Source organism: Pinus tabuliformis, chromosome 8 (genome assembly GCF_031772625.1).
Source record: "Pinus tabuliformis cultivar Carrire ecotype Pingquan chromosome 8, CPIR1, whole genome shotgun sequence".
Taxonomy (NCBI): Eukaryota; Viridiplantae; Streptophyta; class Pinopsida; order Pinales; family Pinaceae; genus Pinus; species Pinus tabuliformis.
Window position 1 is genome coordinate 783,569,024 of NC_142294.1, and position 14,230 is coordinate 783,583,253.

Sequence of the window (14,230 nt, forward strand, 5' to 3'; positions counted from 1 at the left end):
GATTCAGTATGTTTTGAATACACATGTAATTTTGTGTGGATTAAAGTAGTTTGGTTTAATGCATTGGAGGAATATATCCATCATTGTTTAAAATCTCAAATATTAAGGTCATTTTTCATGTTTTAATTTCATCGATTCTTAACTTCCCGGGCAGTTAACTATTTTATTAATATATTATAACATCCTTTTAAAAGAATATTATTTGTAAAGTTAGATATTATCGTGTCGGATTCAAAAAATGATGTTTCAAGAGGTTAGGACATATTTTGAATTAATTTCACTTCGAAAAATTATATTTCACAATGTAACCTACCATATTGATGCTTAGGAACTTATTCCCTAGCACATAATTGTCTCGGGATATAACACGAGGAATGGAGAGAGAGTGAGAGAAGGAGAGAGAGGAGGAGGTGAGATTGAGAGGGACAATGAGTGAGAGGTAAAGATAGAGGGAAGGATAAGATGAGAGGGAGATAGAGGGAGGGAGGTACAGGGAAAGTGAGAGAGAGGATGAGGGAGATAAAAAGATAGATACTTAAAGTGAGAGAAGAAGTTGGCGATAGAGAAAGAGGAAAAGGTGGGGAGGGATATGGAGACAGATGTAGGGAGGGATAGAGAGAGGGAGATGGACTGGGAGAGGGAGGGGGATGGTAGGTGGGAGAAGGGTAGAGAGAGGGGGAGAGGAAGAGAGAGAGGTAGAAACAGTGAGAGAGCAAGTGAAGGAGTATAAGGTATAAAGGGAGAGGTAGGTGTTAGCTACCTATACCAACAGGTTTCATATTTCATGATTGACAATGAAAAGTTCCAAATATGCTCTGCTTTGATCATGCAAAGATCACATATTTCCAAGAGAAAACAATCTGTGTATATAGCTTGATGTTGTCTAAATTTTGATGGATGGTCCAACAGCCTAATCTGGATCATGCCATGTTTTAAATTTTCAGTTGTAGAATAGAGAAAGAAGTCTGTCCAAACTGTTTAATCTTGGCAGACAAGTAGCTTAGGTAGAGAAGTAAGGCTCCCAACTGCTTAATCTGGGACCTTGGAAGAAATAAGGGCAGAATTAGATAGAAAATCAAAAGGAAAAAGCCAAAGAAAAGAAAAGGCAAATAAGGGTCTGCAAGTCCAAGTGCACTCTCCAAGAAGAAACAAAAAATGCTAGGCAAGTAGATGGGTAGGCAGTTGGGGTTGTAGAAATATCATTCCTTGCAAATAAATGTGTGCTGAAATGTCCACAAAGGAAAATCAATGGTTGAGAAGCTCCTCTTCTCCATCAGGTTGCAGCAAAGAAAGGAAGCATGTCTAACTTCCCAAATTTCCCCTTTCACTCTTATTACTAACATCCCTTCATCTATGGAGATTGATGAAAAGATCTGAGGTTTTATGGTGGTTCTTATTCATTTAAAAGCCACATTTCTTGTCTAAAAATCTTTTCATTTTGATCTACTCCCTAAACTAAGTGACTTTCAAATACACTTGATGAAATCACTCCTCATTCACTTTCCTCACTCACATTAACCCCTAACTTCTATTATCTAAATCCCCTAAACTGCCCTTTCCCTACTATTATAGCACCATGGTGTATAAACCCCAAACATGGTATAAATATCCCTCCCCTTGGCACTATAGCTAAATAAGTTGTTTAGGGAGACTTCAGTCCACCAGGGGTTGTGGTCAACCCTGTCTTGGGGCTGCTCTAACCTTTGTTCATGAGCAACAACCTTTCCCCTAAGCCCTCACCTTCCCTCTGCTCAAAAACGCCACAGAAAACCCCTTTCCCCCTGCTAAACCCACTCCTAAACCTCTTTTTCCTTATAAAACCCTTGAAAAACCCAAAAATCCCGAAAAAACCAAAAAAACCCTTAACCCTAAGGTTCTCCGCCCAGAACATTTAATTGAATATTTTAATAGGCCAGCGGGACCCCCCAACCTGCATGATCCGTCGGAGGACCCGCCAGCCGTCCGATCCCCGCCGCCCAAGATCTAACGGTGGGCGGTCATTTTCGCTCCCCGACCTGCCGACCTTTAGCGTCCGGGGAAAGTGGTTTTCCACCCCGTACAAGGGATGCGTGGCAGGCGGTGGGGTTGTTCGGAGCCCCCCTCCCCGATACCGCCTTTTGCCCAAAGGTGGTGCGAGGAACCCGCTTACCACCATCCCCTTACTGCCTCCCCCTTGCGTCATCAAAACGTCAGCATGACGTAGCGCCCCTCCCCGCCCCCGTGCCGTGTGGCCCTCCACGTAATCCTGCCACCTTATCCACCCGCCACCGTGTCTTGCCACCCTGGCCTACACCTCAGCAGCCACGTCATCCTCCGTACCCGGGCCCGCCATGACGTCATGCTGACGTCATCGGCGGAATGGCGCCAATTACCCATTTTTTCCGAATTTTGTCGTTAAAGTTATGTTTTGGGCAGTTTTTATGTCATTTTCGCGTAAAGGAAGAGATAGACGTTGCAGCTGCCAAAGCGCCTCCAGACCTCCAAATTCAAATTCCAACCGTTCCAATTCATCAATTCAACCTCCAGAGTTCGGCCCGCAGGCTTTTCAAGCGTTTCATCCAGGTATTCACCGTAATTCCTCTATTTGGCCCATGCATACCATTTCTCTGTAAATTGCCATTAAAATACCTGTTGAATTCCATATAAACTCTGCACCTACTACCTGAAGTGAACCAAGCTAACCTGCTTACCCCCAGAACCATAAATTCAGCATTCAAACAGTCAATTCGTGGGCCAAAACTGTGAAATTATCTTCGAGGTGCCCGACATTGTTCCCTTTTGCCGGGTGTAGACCAACAACAATTTTTTCACTAAAGAAAACCTCATACCCTCTGCAATTCACCCCTAGCAATTCACAATCTCTGTGAACCTACCAAGACTGCAGAAGCAAGCCTGTTTTTCACTATAAAAAAGCATTTCAGACTTTGTCCACAGTTGGCCTATCACTTAAGCTCTTAAAAGCTTTGCAAACTAGTGCACTCATATCACTCAAAATCAAACCATACAATGGCTGCCCCTGCACCCACAGCTCTCAGTGTTGCTCCACTAAATCCACCCAATAAAGACCTGCAGTCTTTATCTCTTGCTGACCAGGACTACCTTATTGAAGACTATGTGGGAAACAGAGACTTTCTGCAGACCTTCAGACAGTTGAGAGAGGACTATCTGATGGGTCATGACACATATGGCATCTGGGAGTCAAACCTGCCATACTATTGTCTCCCCTCTGTAAATGTGTTTCCCGAAATCATTCGCCTATGTGCTGAGAACTATGATGTGCACCACAGGGCCATCAGCACCCCATCTGGGAGGGTCCTTTTCTACATTAATCCTGAGACCATCAACAAAATGCTACATTTTGACCAGACAGAGCTGTTGTTCCCATTCTCTATGAACTATCTGCTGGACACTGGTACCAAAATGACCAGTGAGGAGATTCAAAGGGTCACCAGGACATTCATGAGACCTGAGTGCCAGCCTACAGGGCCACCTCCTTATTTAAATATCCACTTCACTGAAGTAGGCAGATTACTCCTGGACATGATTGCTTATGTGCTGGGGTACAGCACCAGTGAGCATGTGGATCAAACCATGCTAGTATTGCTGGCTGTTTACAGCCCAGGCCAACCCCCTGCCCGCAAATACAACTTTTCCAAGTTCATTGCTAATAAGATTCATGATCAGCTGAGCAAAGTGGACAGGCAGGGTGTCTTCAGGTACTCAGCCTATATTTATCATCTCTTTATGTATTATCAGTCTGAGGCTTTTCCATGCTATATCAAAAAGCTGGATTATAGAGGGGAAAGAAGATCTGTCATCTTCTGGACCTCTGTCTATCACAATGTCACAAACTCGCCCTATTCCTATTGTGAGTTTGTTGACCAATTTGTGTATCCAGTCTCTTGCCTATTAATGAGGTCCCCTCCTCCCAGAATGTCAACAGAGATACAGAAGGCTCTGCAGCTTTCCAAAAAATGTAAAATAGGTGATTGGTACCTATATGAGGAACACACAGTCATCAGGGTCTATGGCTGTGAGCTCTGTCCTTTCAGACTCCCAAAGTATGTGCCCATGAGGATATTTGCCTTGGAATATTATAGGCAATTGATTCAGTCTGACCTCACCCATTTCCACAGCTCCAGGAAGAAGGCTCACCTCAAGTTCAAACACCAGTTGGGCCCATTTATCATGAATTAAAAAGAAGGATGGGAAGATGCTGACCTCATCCTCAAGGACAAATATAAACTGTCATACAGTTTCCGGTGGGTCCCTTATGACCCTGAGGGCTTCATCACTGCAAGAAGAACCAAATACAGACTACTAGGTTATAGGAATTGTCAGTACCCACATGTTGAGAAATATGCCAACCAGCAAGAATGGCTACAGGGTACTTTAGTTGAAAAGCTAACTGAAGAAGAAATAATGCTAAAGAATATGAAGGAGCTTGAAAAGACCTTTGACCTAGACTCTGTGTAGCAGGTACCCCTCAAACGGCCTCACTCAGTAGGAGAAGGGACCTCGGCCACAAGGACTGCACCACAGGCACCCTCTACATCAGCACCGGCGACAGACAAAGGCAAAGGCATAATGGGTGCAGAGGAGGAAGCAGTGAAAGAAAAGCCTGCCCCTGAAACAGAGCAGTAAACAGGGCAGCGAACAGAGCAGCAGCCAGAACACCAACAAGGGCAAACTGTCCTGCCACAAACTGGGCTGCCAGCAGCTCCAATAATGCAAACACCACCACCTCAAACTGAGCCATTGACTGCCCCAATTTTGCAGACCCCAGCACATGAGGAAAGGGGTACAAAAAGAGATAGAGAAGATTCCACTCCTCTTAGTGGATCCTCCTAGCAAACAGAGGCCAAAAGGAAAAGGCTAGACTCCCCAGAGGTGGAAGACATCACTGACGAATTCCTTGACAGCTCAAGGAAAAACAAGGAGGGCAGCCAGCACACAGGAACAAGCTCATTTCAGCAGGAGCAAGGATTGCAGCTTGGTTTGGAGGTGTCTTCCTCCTCCCAGCAGAACAAGAAGCCCAAGAGCACTAAGGCTTCTTTCAAACAAATAAAAGCTCAGAATGATTTGCTAAGGGCTGAGGTCTACAAACAATTCATAGATGCAACACCAGCCCAGCAAGAAAGGCTAATGTCGGTATATGACATTCAGGAGGAAAAATTGCTCCTCAACCACTTTGAGCCCAAGGGGCCGCAGCCTAAGTCAGCTGCAGATTTTGTGAAGACAAGGGTGGAGGTCCTAGCCAGAGATATACATCCCATGGACCAGATTGAAATCCACAAGCAAGCTGGGGAGATGGTCTATGCAACCTTGGTGGAGAAGGCCACCATGGCCCATGAGCTGAAAGGGTCCCTGAAAAACACCAATACCCAGTTGGATTTTGAGAGAATGTCCTCTCTGGCCAAAGACAATAGAATAAAGTCTCTTGAGGAGATCATCATTGATCTAGGACATGATCCTAGTGATCCAAAGGGTGTGAAGGCCCTTATGAAGAAGAAGGATGATGATCTCAATGCATTAAAGAAAAGTTTGAAGTTGCAGCCCACAGAGCACCCTCAAACAGCAGAACTTCAAAAGCAAAAACAGGCTGATGACCAACTAGACCTTCTAATGCAGCAAGACCAGAGGATCAGGGAATTGGAGAAAGAGCTGGAAGGAGCACTACAAGATAAACATGGAGAATCCACTTCCCAAGCTCCTCCAACTACTTCCACAACAGCAGCAACTTCAGGGGCAGCAGTGGCCCCCACAACAGAAGCAGCAGGAACAACAACAGCTCCAGAAGCCAGCAAAAGTGTAGAGGAATTGACCAAGGCCATCAAAGAAATGGAGCTCCAGGCCAATGAAATAAATAAGGCCAAGGAAAAATTGGCAGAACTGGATGCCAAATATGACAAGTCGAAGGTAACTGTGGCTGAACAGGGCAGAGAGATAAAGGCCCTCAAGGACAAGATAAAGGCCTTAGAAAAAGAGTTGAATCTAGAAACAACCATGGCCGACATAAAAAGGATTCTATGGGCCAAACTAGGCCAATCCATCACTCAACAATGGAGATCAATAAAAAAAATGCATGAACAGATGGACTTGTTGGGCCAAGCACAAACAGAAATCAATAAGGCCAAAACACTGCTGCAAAACAGACCAGAGCAGGCCAACAGAATGATAGACTTCCTGAACAGGCAGGAAAATGAGGAACTGGCAGCCATAGGCATTCCCAACAGAACAGAGGCTGTCCTCACTGCCAAGAAGGTGCTAACTCTCAGAAACTATGTACAGACTGTGGAGAGGAAGTGTTATGAGATCACAGCAGATGTGGAGGAATTCAAAGTCAAGTTGGCAGTGCTGCAAGCAAAAGTCCTGCCCAGCCTCCTAACTAGTGCAGGAAAACTAGTCTCCCGGGATCAATTTTCCAACAGAATGGCAACATACATTGAGAATCAGATTACTGCATCTGGCAGTACATCTGAACAAACAGGACCTCCATCAGGACAGAGCTTGTATGACAAATTGGAAGGCCTGTTCTTTATTGAGAATGAAGTGAACCATCTTTTTGAGACTCCTCCTAATTTCTACAGATATACAGAGGCCGATGAGACCTTGATAAAGATTAGGAGGCATCAAATGCCAAAAGAGGATTGGTGGCAAGCAATGCTTCAAATTCTGCCACGGTAGCCTCAGCTGTTCGGTCACTGCCAGCTCCAGGTCACTACAAGACAAACAACATGATAAAGTCAGCATTAAAAGCAACTGAAATGTGACTCAGCACATAGACAACGACGGCTAGCCCAAAAGGTAAAGAAATGCGCAAATTTTGACAGCGTACCCTCAGCCGACTCCAACTGCCACCAAGTCAACAGGCTCTGACCATTTTTGACAGCTAAGGGAACAAAAGTTATTACAGCATTAACTTTCTCAGCTGCTACACTCCAGCGGTTGGCATGCTATTAATGAAGCATTTACTCTCCATTCAGATATTTTCTTATGTAAACTTTGTATATATACTCCCCTTAGTAACGCATAAGGGGTTGGTAATTTTTCACTCTGAGGCATGTATATTGTTTACCTTCAGAATTGTTTAATACAAAGAGCTAGATCAGCTCAGTGATTTCCTGGAACTATGGTGTCTTGCTGATGATTCATGTGTTGATGCAGAATTCCTGTGTTGTCTGATGAAATAACAAGTTTTTTCCTTAATCTCTGTTCTTGTCTTTCTTATGTTTATCAAATCATATTCATATTACACTAAACTAGCAGTAAAGAAAAATAATAGTGCAGGATTTGTTTTACTACACCTTGTACTCAATTTTTACTGTTGTGAATGTTTGTCTTCAGAGTTAACCATGGACATGAATTCTTAATTGCTCATGTAACAGTTAATTCTATATGTATGAATATTACCTAGAAATTCTTAAATGCTCCTAGGCCGATATTCTCACTGTCTCTCTCTAAGCAGTTTACTGTAAGAATCTTGATTGCCTTGCATAAACTGGACACAACCCACCCAATCACTTTATGATCGTTTGTTCCTCAGACACTAACCTTGCTCTGCAGCATCACAACAGCATCACACAGCACCTCAAAACAGTTAAAGGACCACTGACTCCATTGCCCAATGATATATAACCTTCTAGTGAGAGCATATATATCTTGACTGAAACATTCTCCAACCAAACACAAAAACAAAAGTTTGAACAACATAGCTAGCCTAAAATACTATCATAACAGAGACAAATCATAAAGAGAGAGCCCTCTCTGATTACAGTTTGGCTAGAAACTATGATCCAAAGATTGGTTAGTGGTTACTCCGGCCGTATTCCCTTGGGAGTCATAGGGAACAACCTGGGTGTTAACATAATTGGCGACTCCGCTGGGGAGTTCCTCAAGATTTTCTAATTTATGTTTATCTCTTGAAAGCTGCTCATTCGCTTTGCTGCTAGCTTTGGAAAATATACAGTAAGTTCAAAATCTTGTCTGGCCTCCATAGACGCAAAAATATCCTGCAAAATACCAAAAAGAAGTTTAGAAACTGGCTTCTAAAAGGAAAACTAGACATACTAGGTCAAATCCTGACCCAGAACCACCAGCTGTTTTGGAAAATCCTAATATAATCCCTATGATCATCAGGAAGCAGCAGGGACAGCAAACTCTTGCTGATTCAACTCCTGAAACAGGTTATCCAAACCTTGTTCAAAATCCAATCAAGGTTCTGTTTCGATCTACCCTTGATTCCCCCAGTTCCCCTTCTACATCTCACAGCCCTCCTCTCACACCTTCATCCACTGCACATACTCCTTTAACCAACATCCTAGTTTCTCCCCCTCCCATTAATCCTATTATACGAGTCACCCCGGTCCCATTCATCCCTGTCAACCCCTTAAACCCTGTGAATATGGCTAACAGATATGCACCCTTGCAAATACCAGCTAATGTTGCAGCTCTACCCCAAGACTACCAAACCAAAATCTCATATTTTGACTCCACTGGCCCTTTGACAGCTGTTCAGCATGCCAAAAGGATGCAAGACCATTTTGAGACCTATGAAATAGATGATGACAGTGTGAGAATGAGGATGTTTGTTCAAAGCCTAACTGGGGATGTAAGGACTTGGTTTAGATCCCTGAATGCAAATTCCATCACAACTCCTGATGAGCTGTATCAAGTCTTTACTAACAGATGGGACAAAAAGAAAGATCCTCTGCACATACTTGGGGAATATGACACTATCAAAAGAGGTCCCCAAGGGACTGTTTTGGAGTATTGTGCAAGATTCAACAATGTATATAACGCAATCCCACAAAATTTAAGACCCCCTCCTGATTTAGCTTTGTACAAATTCCCTGATGGTTTTGACCCTGACATGGCCTATCAGTTAAAGGAAAGAAACCCACAAACCCTTGTAGAGGCCCAAAAGGTTGCTTTCACAGTGGAAGCTAACCTGATTGCCAAAAGAAACAGAGCAAGGTTGGAAAAGAGAACAGCCTTCAAAGAAGAACCCTCTGCTTTTGATCAAAAGCTGGATGCAATACTCAATGGAATGAAAAGATTGGGTGATAGAGTGGAATCGGTTGAGAGAAAATCATCATGGGAAGCACCACAAAACAACCCTCCAAGGAACCCAAATTTCAGGAGAACTCAAAACCCAGGCATTGGCAAGCCCAGTGCTGACCAAGAAATAAGACCCCCTTTCCAAGAAAATTATGCAGAGACTTCCACATCAACTGAACCCAATGAAGATTCTCAGATTAATTTAATGGGTCTAGATGGTGAAAGTCAGGTTTTCTTAATGCAAGAAGATCATGAGGATGATGAAATCAAACTATTCCAAACTAAATCAGGTGAATCCTTTGACTTTAAACAAGGCTATGACATTGTTGTTTATGAAGTCCATAAACAATACAAGCTAAGGAGCAGAACTGTGAATGTAAACCAGCCTGAAAAGATAAAGGACAATCAGCAGCCTAAAAGAGCCATAGTCACAAAGCCTAATGACAAAACAAATTCACCTGCAGAAGAAGTAATTATTGAAGAGATCACTGAACCATTGTCCTTAAAACAGCAGCCTATGGCTACTTCATCCTCTCACCCTAATTTAAATGTTACTCCTCAAGAGATGAGTAAAAAAGACAAGTCACAAAATCAAGATAAGAATCAAGAGGAAGATTTAGTGAACAAGGAAAGGACTGTTATCCATAACCCTAAGACCCAATCTGAAAAACCCTTTGACCTAGAAACTGAAATTGGCAAACTAAAGATAGCAATTCCTCTCTCAGAACTAGCCAAGCATGATATTTATAAACAACAGATCAAGAAGTCCCTTCAACTCACCAGCATCAAAGATGATGTCAATGTGTTGGATGACACCCCAGAATTACTGTTTGGCCCAGAAGTGGATGGAAAAACAGTAGTCACAGGGGTATTACCTTTTTATGTCAGCTTACATATTCATGATAAAATATTACATAATGCAATGTTTGACTCAGGTGCCTCTCACAATCTCATGCCAAAAGCAGTCATGGAGAGATTGAATCTGGATATAACAAGACCATACAAGGACCTGTTTTCCTTTGACTCCAGCCAAGTCAAGTGTTTAGGTCTCATAAAAGATTTATGTGTGTCTCTGGTTCAATACCCAAACAAAACAATTCTAATGGATGTTGTAGTTGCTGATATCCCACCTAAGTATGGGATGCTGTTATCAAGATCATGGGGAGCTAAACTCCAAGGTTCCCTACAATTAGACATGTCATATGCCACCATCTCTGTTTTTGGGCAACCAAAAAGACTATACAGAGAAACACTCATGAAATACATGGTCAGCAGTGAATAAAAGCCTCAAAACTTTCCCATATATGTTGTCCATTCAGACATAGACTCATACATTCTCTTCAATAGCAACACAACTCCCTCAAAAAATGATGTTGAAACCAAGACACTCATATAAGAGGAAGACACTAATGAAGGAACTACCACCCATGAAACAACAGTCAATCAATCACTAGACATTGCTGCTGCTCTAGTTGTCAAGCATATTCAAGCAAATGATGAGACTGTCCTAGAAGACAAGCCAGATGAAAAACCAGAACTTCAACTTACATTGCCAGCCCATGAACAGATCATTAAGTCTCCTTCACAACAAGATATTCTATGGTTCCTTGAATTTGATGGCTCAGTCAACAAATTAGGGGCAGGAGCTGGAGTTTGGGTACACAATAAAGAAAACAGTCATGCAGAAGGCAGAGCCTATAGATTAAACTTCAGATGTACTAATAACATGGCAGAATATGAAGCTCTTTTACTAGGCCTCAAGTTAGTAAAGTTCTTGCAAGCTGCCAGGGTTTCAATCATGGGAGATTCAGATTTAGTTATCCAACAAGTGAAGGGAAATTTTGTCACCAATGACAAAAGACTAAGGTCTTATAGGTCTGCTGTTGCTGAAGTACTAAACTTTTTCTCTGAATTCCAAATCACTAAAATTCCTAGGACCCACAATCTGCATGCTCATAGTTTGGCCACATTTGCTAGTACTTGCAAATTACCATTGGAACCTAACAATTGTTTCACTGTCGAGATAAAACACAGACCCTCCATTCCAAACAATGTCAAAGACTGGCAGGTATTTGAAGATGATGCACAAATAAACAATTTCTTGACCTTGCAACAAGAATTTGTAGGACTAAATATTGACATTGAAAGAGCAAGTCAATCACAAATACTTGAAAAGGCAAGTCAATCACAAATACAGTTTGAACAGACCAACAACCCAATATCACCTAGAACAGCAAAACAAATGCTAAATCCAACTATCTTCAACAAGGAAAACATTCAGCAAATTCACCAAATCAGTTGTGAAGAAGTGGCCAATGCTGAAGCTGAAATCATAGAGCTGAAGGACAATTTTCTTCCAACAGGCCTAACTCCATTAGAGGATATCTTTGACTCAAATGACATCCCTAGAAAACCAAAAATGCAGCCCCTTAACTCTGCCATTGAAGAATGCAACATTGGGACTGCTGCACAACCCAAAATAATAAAATTGTCTGCTTCCTTACCTCCTGACCAAAAGCCTAAATACATTGACCTCTTTAAAGAGTTCCAGGATGTCTTTGCATGGAGTTATGAGGATTTAAAATCCTATGACACCTCTGTAATTCAACACACTATCCCTCTTAAGCCAGATCAAAAACCCTTCAAACAAAAATTGAGGAGAATCAACCCTATGCTTCTCCCAGCAATGGAACAAGAGGTACAGAAAATGTTCAAGGCAGGCATCATAGCACCAATCAGATTCTCTGAGTGGATTTCAAACCTAGTCCCTACAAGAAGGAAAACCGGAGAAATAAGGCTATGTGTTGACCTAAGGAACTTAAATCAAGTTTCCTTAAAAGACAATTATCCCTTACCCAAGATGGATCACATCTTGCAGAGAGTAGTGGGGGCCTCAAGAATTTCTCTACTTGATGGATTCTCAGGTTTCAACCAGATCTTAGTTCATCCTGATGATCAGGACAAAACTGCATTTACAACTCCATGGGGAACTTTCAAATATGTAAAAATGCCTTTTGGATTGAAAAATGCAGGGGCAACATTTCAAAGAGCAATGGATATTGCTTTTGCAAAGGAGATTCATGACTTTTTAGTCATTTACTTAGATGACCTCACACCTTTTTCAAAATCTGATCAAGAACATTTGAAACACTTAAGACAGATTTTCTTAACATGTAGGAAATATGGAATTTCCTTGAATCCCAAGAAGTCCCTATTTGGTTTGGAAGAGGGTAAGCTGCTAGGACACATCATTTCCAAAGATGGCATAAGAATTGACCCAGATAGGATACAAGCTATCTTACAAATGCCCCACCCAAGAAATATCAAAGAGTTGCAAGCATTCTTGGGGAAGATTAACTTCTTGAGGAGATTTATCCCAAATCTGGCTGAATTGAGCAGATTACTGAATAACATGCTAAAGAAGGATTCAAAAGTGAAATGGACTGTGGAAGCAAATCAAGCCTTTGAAGGTATAAAATTGGCCCTTACTCAGACTCCAGTCCTAACAAATCCTCAATTTGATAGGGAATTCATCATATTTTCCTTTGCTTCCCAACACACAATTGCTGCTGTCTTATTACAGAAAGATGACCAAGGAAATGAGAAACCCATTGCTTTCTTTAGCAGAGCTCTTAGGGATGCACCTCTGAAATACCAAATCATGGAAAAACAAGCTTATGCTTTGGTTAAAGCCATTAAGGACTTTAGGATCTATATCCTATACTCCCATGTTATAGCCTATGTACCAAGCCCAATTGTCAAAGACATACTTACTCAAGAGAACTTAGAGGGCAGAAGGGGAAAATGGATTGCAAATATTCTAGAATTTGACATTGAAATAAAACCTACAAAACTGATAAAAGGACAAGGATTGGCTAAATTAATGTCTGAAACAAATTTCCAAGCCTTGGACATCAACCAGCTGGACAGTGAACCGGAGCTGGCGACTCCAAAGATCAATGTAGCCTTTGAACAATCCCACTGGTATTCTGATATCTGTTATGTGTTACAAAACCTGTGTGCTCCCCCAGGGCTGTCCAGAACTAAATGTAGGTTCTTAAAAATGAAAGCTTCTAAATTCTGTGTTATGAATGGAAATTTACTTTGGAAAAACCATGAAGGGATATTGTTAAACTGCTTAATTGAGAATGAAACTAACAATATCATAAGAGAATTTCATGCAGGTGACTGTGGGGGACATTTGTATTGGAAGTCCACTGTGGATAAAATACTAAGGGCCGGTTACTACTGGCCCACCATGTTCTCTGATGTCAAGAAATTCACAACCTCATGTCACAAATGTCAAATGTTTGAGGGAAAGAGACAGTTGCTGCCACTTCCCTTAAGGCCTATTGCAACAGAGAGACCTTTTCAACAATGGGGCTTGGATTTCATTGGGGAAATTCATCCCTCATCTTCAGGACAACATAGATGGATTCTGACAGCTACGGACTACTTTACTAAGTGGATTGAAGCTGCTCCATGCAGACAAGCAAATGATTCAACAATTATTCAGTTTTTGGAGAATAACATATTGGCTAGATTTGGCTGCCCTGACAAAATAATAACAGACAATGCTGCTGCTTTCAGATCTAAAAAAATGGTGAATTTCTGCCACAAATTTCATATTACCTTGGGTCATTCTACTGCATATTATCCCCAAGGAAATGGCCTGGCTGAATCATCAAATAAAAGCCTAGTAAACATCATAAAGAAGGTGCTGGAAGAAAATAAGAAGAATTGGCACAAGAAGCTAGTTAATGCCTTATGGGCAGATAGACTAACAACCAAGAGATCGATTGGGACCAGCCCATATGAGTTAGTTTATGGATTAGAAGCTAAATTTCCTTCATCACTAGGGGTGCCTGTTATGAAACTTCTTCAAGAAAGCCAAGCAGAACCAAATGATATGCAAAGAAGGATCAATCAAATAATATGTTTACAGCAAACTAGAGATCAAGTGTACAGCAGAGTTCAAGTGTTACAAGAAAAATTAAAGAAGGCCTTTGACAGAAGGACTAAGGCAGAAGATTTCAACATTGGTGACAAAGTCCTCAAATGGGATTCAAGAAGGGAAGATAAAGGGAAACATGGAAAATTTGATTCCCTTTGGAGAGGACCATTTGCTGTCCAAGCAGTACAAGGAAACAACACTTATTTCCTTAAAAGT